This window comes from Microcaecilia unicolor, chromosome 1, assembly GCF_901765095.1.
Source record: "Microcaecilia unicolor chromosome 1, aMicUni1.1, whole genome shotgun sequence".
NCBI lineage: Eukaryota > Metazoa > Chordata > Amphibia > Gymnophiona > Siphonopidae > Microcaecilia > Microcaecilia unicolor.
Genome location: NC_044031.1, coordinates 654606472 through 654612352, shown reverse-complemented (window position 1 = coordinate 654612352; position 5881 = coordinate 654606472). Strand labels below are relative to the sequence as shown.

The window sequence follows — 5881 nt, the reverse complement described above, 5'->3', positions numbered from 1 at the left end:
AGCTCAGAAAGTTTATTCCAGGCATATGGTGCAGCAACATAAAAGGAACGGAGTCTGGAGTTAGCGGTGGAGAAGGGTGCAGATAAGAGAGATTTACCCAGTGAACAGAGTTCCCGGGGAGGAATGTAGGGAGAGATGAGAGTGGAGAGGTACTGAGGAGCTGTAGAGAGACTGCACTTATAGGTCAATAAGAGGAGTTTGAACTGTATGTGGAACAGATAGAAGCCAGTGAAGTGACGAGAAGAGGGCTAATATGAGCATAACGACACTGGCGGAATATAGTCGTGCAGCAGAATTTTGAACAGATTGAAGAGGAGAGAGATGGCTAAGTGGGAGACCTGTGAGAAGCAAGTTGCAATAGTCTAAGTGAGAGGTGATAAGAGTGTGGATAAGGGTTCTGGTAGTGTGCTCAGACTCTGCCCCAGACTTGCCCCCAGCAGTAATAAATACATTTTATGTTTTTATATATGGGTAGAAGATAACAAAAGAGAGGGTAAAGCAGCATACAAACAATAGCAAGAAAAAACACAACTGGGCCTTCAGGATGAGATAAGTAGAGTCCTTCTATTCTAAGAAGACTCGACACGGGCTGTGTTTTGGCGTACAAATGCCTGCCTCGGGGGTCCAAATAGTTCTTATAATAATACAAAATTGGAAAGAACCAACCAGTCAGGGTATATCGCCCAAGGCGAAGTGAATATCTACGCTATCGTGCAGAACACCATCGGTTAAAAGACCGCCAATACCTATAGCGTGGATATAGGAATTCTGGAGACCACTAGGAATGAAGCTTATACACTAAGCAGGAGTGGCCGCACTACATATGGACTACATTACACACAATGCATTGCTAACATACCAATGATAGAATGTAAGTACAGCACTAAGGGCTTCTTTTACAAGCCATGCTAGCGATTCCCACATGGCAAATGAGAGGAAGCCATAGGAACTGAATGGGCTTTCTCTCATTTACCGCAACGAGAAACGGCTTTGTAAAGAAGCCCTAAAAATTCTAAGAAGTGAGAATTGTATTAAACACATTTTAGAGCAATAATGTAAAAATAGTACAAGGTTGCCGGGAGCAGAAAATGAATAGATAGATAGATAGATAGATAGATAGATAGATAGATAGATAGATAGATAGATAGATAGATAGATAGATAGATAGATAGATAGATAGATAGATAGATAGAGATTTTGTCATTGCTTTTGATGTACTGAGATTATTTTAATATAACAGCTTTCCTTACTGTCCCTTAAATGGCTGTCACAGAGCAGAGGGCAGTAGATACAGCCCTCACCCCAGAAGAGACTGCACTGTTTCTGTAGCAATGTGATATTACCTTCTACATCCTTAAATGTTCTTTCTCTTTCATTTTCTCCTGGGCTCAGATCGGGATAAGGTGGTTGCTCCGACTGTACATGTCTTCTACCCCTCCTGCAGCGAGATCAAAAAGCACCAGAAAGCCACTCTGATCTGTCTGATCCAAGACTTCTACCCATGGTACGTGGAAGTGAGCTGGAGGCGAGACAGCCAACTGATCAACCCTGAGGCCGTGGCCACTGACATACCAAGGAAGATGCCCAATGACCTGTACAGTGCGAGCAGCAGACTCCGGCTCTCCCAGGCAGAATGGTACCAGGGTAACACATACTCATGTGAGGTGAACACATGTCCTCATCGCCAACAGTGAAGAGCCTGAGAATACAAGGTAAGAACATAGGGTCGGCCCAACCATTAGAGCAAGACTAGGTGGTCCCCTAGGGCATAGGCACCAACATTTGAAAATGATTATGTGGGGAGGGCCTAATACAATACAAATTGCCCATCCCTGGAAGGAGCTAGCTCAGTACTGAGGGTGAGTAACGTCCAGTTTCCGTGGTGCAGCAATGAACAGCTGCAGTTAAAGCAACACAATAAATTCTGACAGCTGTACAAACTCAAAGAGCCATCAATGTGTACTTTCACCTGCAAGAAGGGTGGGCAGTTTTCAAACACCCATTTACGTGGAGAAATCACTTTTAGAAGTTGCCCTTATATTTGTGCATGTGTGATAGAGGCACATACACACAGCACCTAATATTTAAGGGCATGATGTCTTGAGGATGGGGAGAGATTAGGGGCCTGAAAGTTAATTAAGGCGGGCGTACAAGACAAGATTCAGCTAGAGCACCCATACCCTTCCACTGACCCTGTAAGAACAGCACCAGTGAGGAACCACAGGGCAAAGCCAACTGGACAAAGTACCTGACACAGCCCCTAAGAGAAGAGACATCTGAAAACCCAGAGACAAGTACAACTATAAACATAAAGGCAACCTGACACTCCAAGACTGACACTGCACCTAAGAGAAGCAACATCTTAAACCCCAGAGACACCCTGACATTCCAAGACAGAGATTAGATTGTAAGCTCTGTCAAGCAGGGACTGTCTCTTCATGTTCAGGTGTACAGCGCTGCGTACATCTAGTAGCGCTATCACAAATGATAAGTAGTACCTAAGAGGACATCTCATACCCCAGAGACAAGTGCAGCTTCTAAACACAAAGACACCCTGACTCTCCAAGACTAATACAGAATCTAAGAGAAGAGACTTCTCAAACCCCAGCTTAGGAACGAGATTGCTCATCCCTGGGCTACACCCTTATCGTACTGAGGTGATTCTCCTTATGGTGAATGCCAGGACTGGTCTACCTTCATCCCCATATTGGATTCCAATGGTCCATGGACAGAAGGATTAAATCACTGCTAGAGAGTTTGCAGCCCTAGATAACAGGTGCTATCAACGGGATATTAGTCATCAAAAATGATGCACATCTTTCATTTCTATTGCAGCAAAATTATGTGAAGTCAAAAATATGAGGTTAAATAATTACACTAGACCTAAGATTTAAATAAAAGGAAATGTGATAAAGGCAGAAAAGAGGTATGGTGAGAGTCTGAGCACACACAGTTGTTCTGCTGTTTTAGAAGGGATGGTGTGAGGTACATGACCCTGTGGCATACCCTCACACACTGGTTTTGCTGCATTAGAAGGAATGGAGTGAGGTACAGTGAAACCCCGTTATAACATACCCCCATAATAATGTGAATCCATTTACAACCTCAAAGATCCAAGCCCTGGACCAGGGCATTATTTTGGTGTTTAAAACAAACTACCAATGTGAATTAAGAGGATGGTGGCAGATAACACAGCCACAGTTGATGCAGTGATGGCATCACTGAACTGAAGGAAGTTTGCCACCTCGGTGGAAAGGCCTGAGATACTACCTCAGGAACTTGCATTGAGTGATGCTAGTTAAAAGGGTTAGGATTTATATTCCCCTCATCGACAATTGATAAGGATGGTGATGATGACCAAGAGGAAATTTGGGGGCTTTTTCTCCAGAGGGCATGCATTTAGCTGAAGAGGCATTTAAAAAATTCAGATATGTGCATAATTTATTTTGTTACATTTGTACCCTGTGCTTTCCCACTCATGGCAGGTTCAATGTGGCAGTGGAGGGTTAAGTGATTTGCTCAGAATCACAAGGAGCTGCCTGTGCTTGAAGTGGGAATTGAACTCAGTTCCCCAGGACCAAAGTCCAGCACCCTAACCACTAGGCCACTCCCTGAACTGGGTTTCAATTGATAATGAGTGCCCCACTTACAAGCATGTGATTGATGAAGAAACTGTGGCAAACGTGCATCGAAAAGTCAAGGCCACACCAGATGATAATGATGATCCTCCTGCTCCTCCACCAAAAGTGTCAGAGTCTATAGAACATCTTGAGGAAAGTTTGAGATGGCTAGAAACTCAGGATGTAGATAGCATCAAAATCTTACAACCACAAACATTTTTGATTTTGCAAGAAGCCAATGGTGCATTAAGAAGATAAATTCCTGTACTAGTAAGGTACCGTACAGTATTACAAGGGTGTAGCCAGACCTCAATGTTTGGGGGGGTCCATAGCCCAAAGTGGGGGTCACAGTTTGGCCCACCTTCCTGCCGCAACCCCCGCCCCACCGCAACCCCACATACAAAGTGTCACACATGCTCAGTTTCACTAAAACCGAGCATGTACATGACGTGAAAGGAAGCTGAGCAGGCAATGCGCAGAGAACAGTGCTGGAGAAAGGCTTCATCTGGCAGGAGTTGGGGACCCCTGCCAGCCAAACCAGGAGCCCTGGATATAATTTGGGGGGCCCAGGCCCCCAAATCCCCCCATAGCTAAGCCACTGTATGTTTCAGTAATGTTGTACGTATACAGAAATTCAGACATAATGCTCAATGCTGTGTGAATGTCTCGGTTTGTAGCAAATAAATCTTTTGCAACAGATCAATTTTTGCTTCATTTGTGTTCGTGTTCCATTGACCCCAATATAACGCAACCCCACAGTTTCAGTTTTTTAAGACCCTCACTTGGAATGCTTTACCACCCTCCGTCATTAGAACCCTCCTACTCCAAATTTCAAACATTACTCAAGACCATCTGTTTGCCGAGTCTTTTGGCCCTCCATGTAGTCTGTCCCCCTTTCCCTCATGTATCTATTCCCGTTTGCTTTTACATTGTTAATGACCTAGTTGCCTCCATGGATCATTTGCAGTATTTCAAGCACTGGAAATAAAATAAAATAAATAAAATAACGTGGTGATGTTTATGGATCCCAACATTGCATTATAACGGGTTCCACTGTATATGAGCCCTGTGACAAGTCCTCATATGCTAGTTTGGTGACTTAGAAGGAATGGAGTAAGGTATATGAATCCCTGAGACAGGGCCTCACACACTGGTCCTTCTGGTTTAGAAGGAAAGTTGTGAAATATATGAGCCTCTATGACAGGCCGTCACACATTGGTTTTGCTTGGTTGTTGGCAGTTTGGCTCATATGGGTCCCTCTTTCTCTTCCTTTCACGTGAGCAGGGATCGCTCCTGAACAGCATGAAATCAGCGCAGCGCAGCTCAGCCTCCTGCTTCTGCTCATCAATCCCCCTTTTTCTCTCTTTCTCTCTCAGGTGAGCAGGGATCGCTCCAGAACAACATGAAATCAGCCCAGCTCGCCCTCTTAATCCTGCTCTCTAAAAGTATCATGTACAGCTGTTTCCTGGGAGCAAGCAAGGTAATTCCCTCACAGCCAGCTAACCCCACTCCCTCCAAACCCTATTGCCTTCTCTTCTGCCTGAGAATGCACTATTGTCCTTCACTTTCAGAAAGGGGAAAGAGGAGAGAATGTTTTGAAATTCCTTCCCTCCTCAGCCAGGAGCAAAAGAGACTTCTAACCGCCTTGTCTTCTGAAGGCCAGCAACCCTTAATCATCACTACAGGGTTCACATTAGGCCTTTTCTTTGTCTTTGCAGGGTAAACAATAATTGAGGCTTCCTTTGGCAGCAGTGCAGGAATCCCTCAGGCCTGAGACTGATGCCATGAGAGAAGAGTCCAGTCCTGCACATACTCCAGCCTGGGATTTTTCTACAGCTTTAAGTGCTTTGAACCTTCATCTCAGTTATAGCCAGCTCTTTTCAACAACTCTAAATTTCAGACTTTACAAATAACATGTTATTTCTGAGAATAAAGAAGTGTCTGTATGTCTCTACAGGAGAAAAGTCTCCACGCTCTTCTTTTCATATCATGAAATAAGTCTCTTCTCCTTTTCATATCCCCTCTTTCTCTCTGACCATCCTCCTTGTCTCCCTCTCCTTTGTGTCTCTTTCCAGTATTATCAGTAGCTTACATCCCACAAAACCGTTGTGAGAAATGAGAGAAATGAGTAACCTGACCTCACCACCCTCCCCCACCCAGTACTGCTTCCCTAGCCCTCCTGTACAACTGGACCATTTCCCCCTCCTCCTGGGAACTGAATCTCCCATAATGCACTGCTTCTTTGCCCAATCAGAGCAAAG

The 5881-nt window shown here is 44.5% G+C and overlaps 1 long non-coding RNA gene across 1 annotated transcript; it reads left to right on the top strand.

Moving 5' to 3' along the window:
• Positions 1-1667: 1667 nt before the first annotated feature.
• On the top strand, positions 1668-5572 carry LOC115460580. The gene is made up of 3 exons (XR_003940518.1): positions 1668-1712; positions 4997-5100; positions 5339-5572. It is a non-coding gene; the product is annotated as an uncharacterized LOC115460580 (long non-coding RNA).
• Positions 5573-5881: the final 309 nt, after the last annotated feature.